At 37.4% G+C, this 15,180-nt stretch overlaps 1 long non-coding RNA gene across 5 annotated transcripts in view; it reads right to left on the bottom strand.

Moving 5' to 3' along the window:
* The window catches only part of LOC102160880 (uncharacterized), an 83,513-nt gene that overhangs the window by 44,277 nt on the left and 24,056 nt on the right, over nucleotides 1-15,180 (bottom strand). For all 5 annotated transcript variants that reach the window (XR_014843668.1, XR_014843669.1, XR_014843670.1 and 2 more), the window contains exon 3: nucleotides 301-377. This is a non-coding gene — a long non-coding RNA (uncharacterized LOC102160880). The remainder of the gene's footprint in view (nucleotides 1-300; nucleotides 378-15,180) is intronic.

Raw genomic sequence — 15,180 nt, 5'->3', positions numbered from 1 at the left:
GCTTCTTAGTAGTTGACCTGAGTAGTCATTTGCTCTCCCACAATAATGTCAACCACAGGCATCAGTGCACTTCTGTAAACATATCCATTGAATATTTGCCTACTTAGATATTCCAAGGACATTGTAAAATCTCCGTCTCTGGAAGGAACAGTGGTTCCCTAACAGAATAAGCCTTCTCTATAAGAGGCACTGCTCTGCAAGGTATAATTTGAGGGCCTAAGAAAGGCCAAACTATTTCTATTTCCAAGGATCACTGTTACTTAGGTTAAGAAAAGATACTTACAGAATGGAAAACCTTACCTCTTAGTAAGGATGAGCTTATTGCAATAGTTTCTTTCATGATGGGGGGTTCAGAGCAGTCTGAGCACTTTCAGCCTCTAAAAGGGGGTATAAAATGTATGAAAGACAGTTTTTTTCCCTAGAAGTGACCCATTTTTTCTTTGACATAATTTTATCAACTATATGGTATTTTAAAAAACAAATACTTGTTTCAGATGTCTAATAGTACCATATACTTTTATTATGCTAGTCTCCAACGTGACAACCAAGATTATAAAGTAACACAAAGTTACATCTATTTTAATCCTGAATTAATAAACCATAGAATGTGATACTCTAAGTTTACTGACCATAAAAGCCAGGAGTTCTTTAGTGTTATTTATCCATAATAACTTTTTTTTTTTGTCTTTTTGCTATTTCTTTGGGCCGCACCCACGGCATATGGAGGTTCCCAGGCTAGGGGTCGAATAGGAACTGTAGCCACTGGCCTACGCCAGAGCCACAGCAACACCAGATCCGAGCTGCATCTGCAACCTACACCACAGCTCACGGCAACACCGGATCGTTAACCCACTGAGCAAGGGCAGGGCTCGAACCCGCAACCTCATGGTTCCTAGTCGGATTCGTTAACCACTGCGCCACGACGGGAACTCCCCATAATAACTGTTGATAATGTGGAAGTAGCAATATCATAAATACATGCTTAGAGAAAATGAAAGGAATCAGAAGATGTAAATGACACTGCCTTATTTTGCCTAAGGGAAAAAAAAAATAACATCATACCACAACTAGGGTAATGACAAAATTTACTGGATTTACAGTGGCATACTGATTCTTTGATTCTTTGATGTATGTGCCAGAAAGATTTAAAGGGGATCTGTAACCTGTTTAAGAATGCCATGTTTTGAACTGCTTGCTGTAGTTTTACCTATCCAAATCTATAAACCGACTGATATTAAAATAGAATTCATAGTGTCTCTCTTAGGAAATATTTGCTGAGCCAAGATGAAATGAAAGTTTGGATGTGCCTGAGATAGTTTCTAAACTAAGTGAAAGAGTAGCTACTAGTAGGTCTGAGTTCGTCTTGTCTCTAATAAGTATTTGTTCAAAGATAAATCCCACATTACCCATTTACTAATATTGTTAATGGGGTTTCTTTAATTTTATGAAGTACATCATTGTAGTTTTACAAAAAGTTGCGGGATCTCAGGGGCTAAAAGTGATTCAATGAACTTGATCTCATTTAATCAAATAAAAATTTTTATTTGATGTTCTTTGGGAATTTGGAAAACACATGGGGGAAAAAAAACACAAAACTCCAATAGTATTTACTGCCAAGTGTTAGTAATGGAGATTTTGTGTTTTCCTAAGTTTGGATGCCCTCACTGCACTGCCTCTCTGCGAGCCAGAACTCAGATAGTACCGGGTACTCATGAACAAAGGTAATGGTGATTAAACCAAACCCTGAGGATTTCAGGGAGTTCTCTAATATGCAAGGTAAAAAAGATTTCCTTTTCCATATTCCACCATGAAATACTGGCAAGCTATACTGGTGATGGGAAAGGAAACATCCTTTCAAGGGACTGTGGTGGAGGCTTAAGGCATAACTGATTTAAGGATTTAGCAGTTTCACTCAGCTGGAAGGGCTCTAATACCAATTACCGATTCAAAGATACAGAATAAAAAGTATCCAGGATGCATATTTATTTGAATTTCTCTTCCTTCAGTTTGTCTTTTCCATCCTATACTTTCTCAAATCTCCTTCCTTTCCCTCCTTCCACCTCCAAAGCTTTTGTGATTTTGCACTGTAATTTGATAGATTCACTATGAGGCTTTCTTGAAGATTCCTGGTAGAATCCTAGTAACCAGAATCATAGTCACTCCTCCAAACACCTCTCATTTTTCTCAAGAAATAAAATTCACCTCTCTCCTCTTATTCTCAGTGGATTTCCTGCTCTTTTTCAAATTACTTCTTTTCTATTATTTTTATTTTTTTAATAAAACACTCTCTCTGCTTTTCTTGTTTCCTCTTCTTAATAGATTTTCAATCTCAATACTTAGTACCTTCTCTAGGATATTACTAGTTTCTCAATTTGCTTTTCTTGTTGTCTTCTCCCTAATTTCCTAATATGTTACTCTCCTATATGCTTAAACCCCAAAGTTACAACAGCAACTACATCAATAACCACACAACTTGCCTTGCTGTGCTTGGCCCTCAAGTGAATGACCCATTCTTTTCTTCCTTTCATCAACTGGCAGATACTTGGAGTACTCAGACCTTGCGGGCCCCTGGTAGTCACTTCCATGTTACTCTAGCTCTTTGCCAATCTCCACTTTCTCAGAACTCTATGAAGCTCTTGTTTTGAAGGTCACCATCAAAATCAGCATCCCTTCCTCTAAGATGATGCTTCAGTCCGCTGTGGTATACAGCACCGATAGCGATCACTTCACCTCTCGTTACTTACTTGTCTCTAATCTTTCTAACCACTTTCTCACCTTTATCATCTTCTCCATGTCTCTTCAAAGTCATTTCAGATTTACCCCTCTATTTTGACCACATTTCTAATTTTTTATTTTCACTTCTACTATGATATTTCAGGCCATATTGCCATAGTGTACAGCTTACTTTCCCAGTAACTTCTGAATTCATGCAGCTGTTCCTATATCTCCTCTACCATCACCTGAGAATAAGTCACTATTATTTTTCACCTGGACTCCTCATCAAGCCTCCTGACCACTATCCTTGCTTACTCATCTCTCTCCATTATCCATACTTGACACAGCATCTAGAGATACCTTTTAAAGAATAGATCATCCTAACATGAAAAAATGCTCAACATCACTAATTATTAGACAAATGCCAATTAAAATAAAGATGAGGTATACCAGTCAAAATGCCCATCATTAATGAGTTCACAAGTAATAAATGCTGGCGAGGGTATGGATAAAAGGGAACTTTCCTTCACTGTTGATGAGAATGTAAATTGGTACAATCACTATGGAAAACAGTATGGAGGTTCCTCAGAAAACTACATATAAAACTACCATGTGATTTAGCAATCCCACTCCTGGGCATATATCTGGACAAAACTTTCATTCAAAAAGATACATGCACCCCTACGTTCATAGCACAACTATTTCCAATAGCCGAGACATGGAAGCAACCTAAATATCCACCAAGAGATGAATGGATTAAGATGTGGTACCTATATACAATGGAATACTACCAGCCATAAAAAAAGGACAAAATAATGCCATTTGCAGCATCATGGATGCAATTAGAGATTCTCATACTAAGTAAATCAGAAAGACAAATACCATATCACTTATGTGTGGAATCTAAAATATCTACAGAACCAATGAACCCATCTACAGAACCAAAAAAGACTCTCAGACAGGAAGAACAGACTTGTGGTTGCCGAGGAGGACAGGGTAGAGAGTGGGATGGACTTAAGAGTTCAGTGTTGGTAGATGCAAACTATTACTTTTAGAATTGGTAAGCAATGAGGTCCTACTGTACAACACAGGGAACTATATCCAGTCTCTTGGGATAGAACATGATGGAGGATGATAAGAGACTCTGTGTGTGTGTGTGTGAGAGAGAGAGAGAGAGAGAGAGAGAGACACTGAGTCACTATGCTGTACAGCAGAAATTGGCACAACACTGTAATTCAACTATACGTTAATAAAATAGAATAGATTAAACCATATCATTTTCACTTTATTTGAAAGTTTACAATGGATTCTTACAGCACTGGAAAATAAAAGCTTCTTACACTGACTTCAAAGCCCTATGTCTCTTAACCTCTGTTAACTTGTGCAAATTCTCCTGTTCTCCACCTTTTTTTTTTTTTTTAAACCCATAAGCCTCAGCAACTTTGGGCCCCCCTCGCAGCCCTCCTTTCTCAAATATTTCAAGTTTTTTCTCCTGGACTTTGAACCAACTATTCCTCCTGTTCAACAAGCATGGATGACTTTTCTTGTCATTCATATCACTGCTCAGGTTTCACCCCCTCAGAGAGCCCTGTTTAGACCATCCATCTAAAATAACCACCTGTCAATTAGTTTCACATCTCTGTTTTTAGGAGAGTACTTATCCTGATTTGATTTTTTTTGTTCCAGTTAATGTGTTTCAATATAGACTTTATTATTTTTTTTTATAGTCTTGCTTCTCCTTACTAGGTTATATTCTCCCTGAGAGTAGCCTCCTTCTCCTTTAAAAAAAATCTTATATCCATTGGACCTGGAACATTGCTTAGTACATGATAGCTTCCATATATATTGACTGAATGAATATCTTGAAGTTTTGAGAATGCAATCATTATAGAAAATAGTAGAGAGGTTCCTCAAAAAGTTAAAACTAGAACCATCATATGATTTGACAATCCCACTTCTGGGCATTTATCCAAAATAATTGGAATCAGGATTTCAAAGATATTAGCACTTCCATGTTCATTGCAGGACCATTTATGATAGCTAAAATGTGGAAACACCCCATATGCCCATTGATGGATGAATGTGTAACAAAAATGTAGTATACATGTTAAAAAGGAATATTATTCAGTAATAAAAAGAGGAAAAGTCTGCAATATCCTGCAACATGAATGAACTTTGAGGACATTCTGCTCAGCGAAACAGGCCAGTCAGAGAAGGACATATACCGCATAATTATACGGTATAATTTGAATAATGACAGAGTAGAATGGTGGGTGCCAGAGGATGGAGGGAGTGGGAAATGGAGAATTGCTAATCAACAGGCATAAAGTTTCATTTAAGCAAGATGAATAAGTTTGAGAGATCTCTACAATGTTGTACTTAAGAGTTAACAATCCTATATTATACACTTAAAATTGGTGGAGAGTGGATCTCATGTTAAGTGTTCTGCCTGCACTCCCCAGAAGAGAATGCATCTTTAGAGAAAATTCCTAGCATTCTGTGATTGCTCAGAGTTATATTTGTTTAAAATTTACAGATTACCATCCATGAAAATGGCATAGATTTGGCATAGATTTACTCTCCCTTCAGTGTTATAAGGGTGACAACTGATCACATTTTGCTCACATTGGATATAATCAAACTATAAAAACCTCTGTATTGTCTCTTCTGGTTCTGTGTGTTGACTGACTGGACTTACCCTGGCAGTTATTCATCTAGTCTTGCTTGAAGTTTCTCATGAGGTTGTAGTCAGTAGGACGCCAGAGTTATCTGGAGACTCCCCTAAGACCCACTCTTCTTGGACTCATCTCAGGGCCTTTCCTCTCTATGCCCTTTATGTGATCTCCCCAGCAGGGGAGCTGGACCTCTTCTCTGACTACTGAGGATCCCCAAAAATACTCATGGAAAAGGGAAAAATTGCCAGGGATTCTTATTACCTGGCCTCAGAACTTTATAATGTCACTGCCTCTGCCTTCTCTTGGTTAAAGCAGTCAGAACTCAGCCCAGATTCAAAGAAGTGTCATGAAAATGGATGGAAGGGCAGGATTGTTTGTGGACATCTTTGGAGCGTAGGTACCACAGGCAGGCTCAAGTGAAATAGCAGGACCAGGGGGTAAGGGATAAGAGCCAAAGATAACACCTTGGTTTTGAACCAGAATTCCCAGTTCCATGGTAGAACATAAAAAAGTACAAAGTCACGAAAGAAACTTGTTTGAAAAAAGACAATGAAGAGAATTAACATGAAAATAGATCTCTTGAAATTTATCTGGCCCCTAGAATTTAGGAGTTCTGTTTATTATTTAAAGAGAATGTAAATGTATATGACATTTTTTAAAGTTTATTTTAATAATAAGACCCAAATCCTATCATTATTTTAGAGTTTTATTTTAACTAGGTATATTAAATTCCATTTTAAAAGTATCCTCCATCTCCGGCGTGCTACTGCAGGAATCCACAAGCACGGATGGAATCCTCTTCGCGGTCTGTTTCTGACATTGGTTTTTCTGAAGTAGTCCTTTTAAAACTGGTGAAATAATACTGAAACCCGCAAGGGATAATCTGCCCTCCTGTGTTTATTACCAAGTACCCAAGGCCTAAGCTTTAACCACTGCAGTACTCCATTAATTGTGGACATGGAATGATCAAGAGAACCACCTCCCCTTTCATTGTGGTTTGAAACCCTCTGGGACAGGCCTGGAATTGACCATCTGACCTCCAAAAGGGGAGTGATGGTGGCATTAAGGTTTCACATAATGTTGGGTTTGGTTTATGTTATGACTGCTGTGACACATTATTGGGGCAACAAGTCTAGATGCTGTCTGGCATAAAACCAGAAAATCTGGAAAGGGATAAAAATGAAATGTAGGTGTGCAAAGAGAAACGACTGAAATGGAAAAAAAAAAAAAAAAAAAAAAGAAGAAAAATTCAGTGATGCCCTTTGTAGGAGTAGCGGCATGGTCTCAGATGAGAGTTACTGAGATTATAGAAAAAGTCTTTCCTATCAGGTATCAATAATGGAAAAAAGAGGGGTGTTGCTGATGTAGAATTGAGTGCTGTCAGATGCTGACACATTGCTTTTGTCAATTTTTCCTCTTATGGTTTCTTTGAAAATGATACCAATTAATATTAGATAAGAAATAGAAAGGTTAAATTTTTTAAGTATTTTTTTTCAAACTACACATATCAAGACCAAGAGGATACCTTTTCCCTCTCTTTTAAATTCTTTGTTGAAGGACTCCAGGATTGATTATTGGTTTGCCATGAACTTAGAAAACTCAAGGACCCACCAGGAGGCAGTACCTCTGTTCTTTCTGTGATTATAGAATGTGGGTGAATGGGAGCAGTTGTTCTGCAGGTTGAATAGTGGTAGGATATGGTCTGTGGCCTTTGTCCTCAGGTTTCTCCGCCTCTCTATTCATACTTTCTCAAGGTTAATTTCACTCAGCTTCCTGTCCTGCAACATCAGTTAAAGCTGATAACTCTCTAAGTGGGTAGGTGGGTGGGGGGGAATTCAGGAATGAAGGGCTATTATGGCATCTGCTGGCAGCACTGCTTCCAGAGCAGCATCAGGTTGTCAGCTATCTTCAGGGATGGCCTCACCTTCAGAGAGCCCCCTCCATCAAAGTGACAGTCCTTTTGTACGTCACCTGGCAGTCAATGACTTAACTCAGGTGGTGGCCTTTGCGGGCATGCTATTTACCTCCATTCAGAAGTGTTCTGGAGGCCCATTCTTTCTTTAGGACTCCTCTGATCCTCTTAAATTTTAGCTTAACCTCTCCTCTTGCTCAAGACTTCTTTCTTCTCTTCCCTTTTCTAGGGGTTGATCGGAAAACACTCATGATAACCTTGTTCACATTAAATCTGTCTTAGAATCTGCTTCCCTGAGAACCCAACAAGTGACACTTTTAAATGGACAACTTTCTAGGGACTTACAGCCCTCCAAAACTGAATCAAGAAGAAACAAATCAATGGACCAATCAATAGAAATGAAATTGAATATGTAATAAAAACATTCCTTGCAAACAAAAGTCCAGGGCAAGATGGCTTCACAGGTGAAACCTACCAAACATACAAAGAACTTATACCCATCCTTCTTAAATTTTTCCAAAAGAATGAAAAAAGAGGGAACACTCCCAATAGTATTCTATGAAGTCACCATCACCCTAATACCACAACCAAAGATACTACCAAAAAAGAAAATTATAGGCCAATATCTTCAATGAACATATATGCAAAAATTCTCAATAAAATTTTAGCCAACTGAATACAATAACATATAAAAAAGATCATACACCACAACCAAGTAGGTTTCATCCCAAGTTTACAAGGATGGTTCAATACACACAAATCATTCCACATTATATACCACATTAACAAAAGAAAAGTAAAAAACCACGATTGTCTCAATAGACAGCACAAAAATGCATTTGACAAAATCCAACAGCCATTCATGATAATAACTCTTATCCAAGTGTGTATAGAAGGAACATATCTTAACATAATAAAAGCCATTTATGACAAACCCACAGCCAGTATAATACTCGGAGAAAAGCTGAAAGCCTTCCTGCTAAAATCTGGAACAAGGCAAGGATGCCCACTCTCACCACTTTTATTCAAAATAGTATTGGAATTCCTAGCTACAGCAATCAAACAAAAGAAATAAAAGGTATCCAAATTGGAAGAGAAGAAGTAAAATTGTCACTCTACGCAGATGACATGATAGAATACATAGAAAACCCTGAAGGACTCCATACAAAAACTGCTTGAACTGATCAATGAATTTAGCAAAGTAGCAAGATTAACATTCAGAAATCAGTTGCATTTCTATGTACTAACAATGAAGTAGTAGAAAAGGAATATAAAAATACCTTTTAAAATCACCCCCCCCCAATTAAATAGCTAGGAATAAACCTGACTAAAGAGATAAAAGACATATGCAGAGAACCATAAAACATTAATCAAGACATTAAAGAGGATTAAAAGAAATGGAAAGATATTTGATGCTCCTGAATTGGAAGAATATCATTAAAATGGCCACACTACCCAAAGCAATCTACAGATTTAGTGCAATCCCTATCAAATTACCCACGACATTTTTCACAGAACTAGAACAATCCAAAAATTTATATGGAACTATAAAAGACCCAGAATTGCCAAAGCAATCCTGAGGGGTGGGAAAAAAAAACAAGCAGGAGGTATAACTCTCCCAGACTTCAGACAATGTAATAAAGCTACAGTAATCAAGACAGTATGGTACTGGTACAAAAACATAGAGATAAATGGAACAAAATAGAGAACACAGAAATATACCCAGAAACCTTGGTCAATTAATATTCAACAAAGGAGGCAAGAATATAAAACAGGAAAAAGACAGTCTCTTCAGCAAATGGTGCTAGGAAACCTGGACAGCTGCATGTAAATCAAGGAAACTGGAACACAACCTCACACCATGCACAAAAGGTAACTCAAAATGGCTTAAAGACTTAAACATGAGACAAGACACCATAAAACTCCTAGAAGAGAACTTATGCAAAACATTCTCTGACATCAACCTTACAAATGTTTTCTTAGGTCAGTCTCCCAAGGAAACAGAAATAAAAACAAAAATAAACCAATGGGGTCTAATCAAATTCACAAGCTTTAGCACAGCAAAGGAAAGCATAAAAAAAAAAGACAATCTATGGAATGGGAGAAAATAGTTCAAACCATGCACTGACAAACACATAATCTCTAAAATATACAAAGAACTTATACAACAACAAAAAATCCAAACAACCCAATTGAAAAATGGGCAGAAGACCTGAATAGACATTTCTCTAAAAAAGATATACAGATGACCAATAGGCACATGAAAAAATGCTCAACCTCTCCTAATTATTAGACAAATGCAAATCAAAACTACAATGAGGTACCACCTCACACCAGTCAGAATGGCCATCATTAACGTGTCAACAAACAACAGATGCTGGAGAGGGTGTGGAGAAAAGGGAACCCTCCTACAATGTTGGTGGAAATGTAAGCTGGTACAACCACTATGGAGAACAGAATGGCAGTACCTTAGAAATCTATACATAGAACTACAAATGATCCAGCAATCCCACTCTTCTGCAAAACTTTCATTCAAAAAGGTACATGTCCCCCTATGTTCACTGCAGCACTATTCACAGTAGCCAAGACATGGACACAACATAAATGTCCATTGAGTTGAATGGGTTAAGATGATGTGGTATATATACCCAATGGAATACTACTCAGCCATACAAAAGAACAAAATAATGCCATTTGCGGCAACATGGATGGAACTAGAGACTCTCGTACTAAGTGAAGTAAGTCAGAAAAAAATACCATATGATTTCATTTATATCTAGAATCTAATATATGGCACAACTGAACCTTTTTATAGAGAGAAATAAACTCATGGACTTGGAGAACAGACTTGTGGTTACCAAGGGGGAGAGGGAAGGAGTGTATGGACTGGGAGTTTGGGGGTAGTAGATGCAAACTATTGCATTTGGAGTGGATAAGCAATGAGATCCTGCTACATAGCCCAGTGAACTATATCTAGTCCTTGTGATGGAACATGATGGAGGATAATGTGAGAGAAAAGATGTGTATATGTATGACTGGACTTTACAGCAGAAATCGACAGCACATTGTAAATAAAAATAGAAAAAATAAAAATCCTAAAATAACTCACATCTCTAACCTTATCTTTCCTTGAGATTCAGATTCATAAATCAAACTGATAAACCAACATTTCTGCTTGAGTTTCTGAAAGTCATCTCAAACTTAACATTTCAGAATTGCATTCCTAAAAACTCCTCCTATCTGAATTACTCTGATTGGTGAATGTCACTGCTAGGCACTTGGATATTTCCACTTCATACCTATCATCCTTGATTCTTGTCTATTCCTCAAAACTGACATCCTATTCATCAACATCTTCTCAGTCCTACCTCCTCAATGCATCCCAAATCCAATCACCTCCACCGTGTCCACTTGCTGTGCTATGATCAGCTCTAACCAGGCACATGCCCATAGTCTCTTAACCATATCTCTGTCTTCTCTGTAGACTCTCTGGATGTGTCTTCCACTAGAGTCAGAGAGATTTTATCCAAAACTTAAATGATACCTTGTCATTCTCCTAACTCTAATGGTTTCCCCCTGCAAGAATCAAATCCAAATTTCTCAGCAAAGCTCCACATGATGACCCCCTGCATACTATCTCAGGATATACTGATAGTTCACTACTTCCCAGCCCTGCCAGACTTTCTCTCCATCTGTTGCACAGACTATTTTTTTTGTCCCAGAGCATTTACATTAGCAATTTCTGCTGCTTGAAAGGCTCTTCTCTAATATCTCTAAGATATACCTTCTCTACTTTCTTCTCCCTTGGATGTCAAATATCACTTCTTCGGAGAGGTCATCCTGACCAACCTGCTTAAAATAATTACCAGGCTCTTTTATCATTCGATTATTTTAATCCTCTTGACAGCATCAGTTAGTCCTGACAGTTGTTGCTATGGACTAAATCATATCCTTAAATTATGTCAAAGCCCTACTCGAGGTGACTGTACCTGGAGCTAGCATCTTTAGGAGGTAATCAAGGTTAAATGAGGTCATAAGGTGAGTTCCTAATCCAAAGGGACTGTGGCCTCTTGAGAAGAAGCTTCCTCTACCCCTATGTGAGCACACAGCAAGAAGGCAGCTGTCTACAGGTTAGGAAGAGCAACTTCACCAGAAACCAGCCATGCTGGAACTCTGATATTGGCCTTTTAACCTCTGGGATTGTGAGAAAATAACTTTCCATTGTTTAAACCATTCAGTCTCTGGTATTTTGTATGGCAGCCTGGAAGACTAGTGAATTTCCTTACTGGTTTTTGTGTTTGCAGTTGGTATCCTACAAAAAGAAAGCAAATTTCTTGAAGTCATGGATATTATCTGTCTTGCTCATTGCCAAAATTCCAGTGCAAGGAAGAATCTCTGGTGTGTTGCAGATATTTAATAAGAATATGTTAACTTGCTGGTTGACCTCTGCCTCAAAAAAATAAAAATGGGGGAAAAGACAGATGCATGAGTTGTATGATAAATTTAAATGCTGCTATTTCTAGCAGTGTGGCAGGCTATATATTCAGAGAAACTTTCCTAAGTCTAGATCATTAAGAGATATGGATCAAGTATTAAATGTCTCTTTAAATGTATAAATTATGAGAGAAACACTCAAGGTCTAAAGAGAATGAAAACTACAAATCACTGGAGTTCAGAAGAGAGAGAGAGAAATTGTGTTCATTCTGTTGAAAAAGATAGGTTAAATACTTGAACAAAATATAAGGACTTCTAATAGCCATACAAGCTAAGAGAAGAATATTTCAAGAAGTTGGTATAAGTTTATCCCATTTTGATTAAGACAAACAAACTAGAGAAAGGTTTTGAAAAATTTCTAAGTGCAAGGTTAAGTTGGAGGGGGTGGAGAGATTTCATATGACTTGAATGCAAGAAAAAGAAGTTTGGATTGAACATTAAAGGAAATAATTATTTCTTATTTTTCTTCTTCCTCTTCTTCCCCCTTTCTTCCTCTTTCTTTTCTCTCATTTTGCTTTAGCATTTGTTTGTGATTCTTTCACTCATCAGAAGAATTTTTACAGAACCTGTGCCATATGGACTACTCTCCAGAGGAGATGAATGCAAATGACTGACCCCACCTGCAAGGAGCTTGGGGTCAAGTCAGGTTTGTGTCTACGTGTATTTGTAATAATGATACACATTTGTGGGAGGAGTATGTAGGGAAGAGAAGCAGGTAAAGGAAGAAAGAAGGTCTTTAAGAGAGAAGGTCTATAAGTTTAAAGTTTATCACTTCCTTTTGCTGTTAGTTATCTATGGGATCTCTAGAAAAGACTCCTATGCATTTGGCTTGCTATGATTTAAGTAGATCACTTAAAGGAAATCTGTCATTTCTGGTTGACCAGAACTGATTCTGCTATTTGAGGTATTTTTATACATGTTCTAAGTATAGCTCCTCTTGCTTTGTAGTTCTTGCAAGTCTAATTCTGATCTTAATAGATAGGTTTTTGTCCAGTGAAGTGGTAGATTTGAGTTTAGTAAACAACTACTTTAGGTACTTTCGTTCTCATTTAAAAAGCCAAGGAACTAAAAGTAGAATTTATACTCTTTCTCATCTGGAGATATAAAAATGCTGTTAAGATCCAACTGGTCTCCAAACCCAAAGCTAGAACATAGGGCTGTTTGAAGAGGAATTTGCTGGTAACAATGAGTGGACTGAAAACGAGAGAACTATTTGAGTTGTACACTTCGTGGTGGTTGAGGTTTACTTAATCATGGTCTTTCACGGTCAAAGATAACAAAGATTTAGTACTGCTCTGCACAGTATCAACTCTTTGTATTTTCTGATCTGCTCACTAAGGTTGAATTTTATCATTTTCTTGCTCAAAGATTAAATCCCCATTAACAAAAACCCACTAAGAGACATGCACTTTATGGCTTAAGTGGCCTACCAAACCAAATTATTTGCAGGTCAACTCAGGAGAAGAAAACATGATCTCTTTCAAGATGGCTATTACTGCATAAGCAGAAAAATATCATAAGCAGGGTATCTTTTTATAGATGAACTTTAAGCCAATAGCACCATCAATCTTCTTCTATAGTCTCCGCTAATTTTAAATTCCAAATTGCACTGGCAGTATGTGACTTCATAGCTAAGATTACCACTTTATCCACATGTTAATATACAATAGTTATTAAACAGCATACTTGTCTTTTTTCTTCTGTTTCTTGGCCTTCTGTGCATCACATTTTCTCAAAGATATTAGAAAATAGAAAATGTCACAGAGGTTATTTAAGAGTATTCTTCTCTGGGTTTTGCAAGTCTAGCACCACTGAACTCAGAGAATGTATAGTATATTCACATTTAAGATTATAAAGCACAGAAATGCATTTTGTTGGCCTGGTGAATCTCAGTGTATAAGGAAGACTTAGAGGTGAATGGGAGCAATAGGACATCAAAGTGATGGTGATGGGATGGACACTTAGGCTGTTTTAGAAGTGAAAGGTAAATAGTAGTGAAAGGGACTACTGGTCATGATTGTTAAGTGGGTTTTCAGGGACCTTTCCAATCGACGGTTCCTTAGATCTGTGATGGACTTGTAACACAGGAAAATGAAATCTCCCTGTATAAGTTAGGGAGAGTGGAAAGAACTATGACAATCAGCAAGGTACAAACATCATTCCAGAATTGGTGAAGTCATGAAAATGTCATCTTAATATCGTGGAGGTCCTTTTAAACAGAATGTTTTACGGTTTTAATACATGCTGAATACTGCTCATATCCTGAAACATTGCTTTAAAGTATAATTGAATGAAACCAGTCCGTTACCTTACACTATTCACAAAACTTAAAATGTCTTAATTATTCAAATGTCAAACCAAAAGTCATAAATTCCTAGAAGAAAACATAGAAATAAAGCTCCTTACCATGAGTCTTGGCAACGATTTTTTCGATATGCCACCTAAAGCACAAGCAACAAAGTGAAAAACAGGTGGGACTACATCAAACTAAAAACTTATTTCTGCATAGCAGGGACAAAACCAAAGCAAAAAAAAAAAATGAGAAGATACCCTGCATTATGGGAAAACATTTACAAACTATTTATCTAATAAGACGTTAATATCCAACATATATAAAGAACTCAACTCAATAGTTTAAAAAAAAAAAACGGGCAAAGGACATGAACATTTTTACAAAAAAGACATACAAATGTACCAACAGGTACAGTACACAAAAAGGTGCTCAAAATCACAAATCATAGGGAAATGCAAATCAAAAACCACAATGAGCTATCACCTCAGGACAGAGTGGCCATAATTATAAAGACAGGATAACAAGTGTTGGTGAGGATGTGGAGAAAAGGGAAGCCTGTGTATTGTTGGTGGGAATGTAAACTGGTACATCCACTATGGAAAACAGTACGGAGATTCTTAAAAAAAAAAATTAAAATAGAATTACCATATGTTCTAGCAATTCCATTTCTGAGAATATATCCAAAGGAAATGAAAATTCTATGTTGAAAAGATATCTGCCACCCCCATGTTTATAGCAGCATTCTTTTTTTTTTTTTTGTCTTTTTGTTATTTCTTTGGGCCGCTCCCACGGCATATGGAGGTTCCCAGGCTAGGGGTCCATTCGGAGCTGTAGCCACTGGCCTACGCCAGAGCCACAGCAACGCGGGATCCGAGCCGCGTCTGCAACCTACACCACAGCTCACAGCAATGCTGGATACTTAATCCACTGAGCAAGGGCAGGGGCCAAACCCGCAACCTCATGGTTTCTAGTCGGATTCGTTAACCACTGCGCCACGATGGGAACTCCATATAGCAGCATTCTTTTTTTTTTTTTTTTATAGTCTTTTTTTTTTTTTTTTTTTTGTCTTTTGTCTTTTTGTTGTTGTTGCT

This window comes from Sus scrofa, chromosome 4, assembly GCF_054392235.1.
Source record: "Sus scrofa isolate SSC_HxYL_T2T_F1_AM1 chromosome 4, Sscrofa_HxYL_maternal_Yorkshire_Landrace_v2.0, whole genome shotgun sequence".
In the NCBI taxonomy this organism is placed as follows: Eukaryota; Metazoa; Chordata; class Mammalia; order Artiodactyla; family Suidae; genus Sus; species Sus scrofa.
This window is presented reverse-complemented; position numbering and strand designations above follow the sequence as displayed.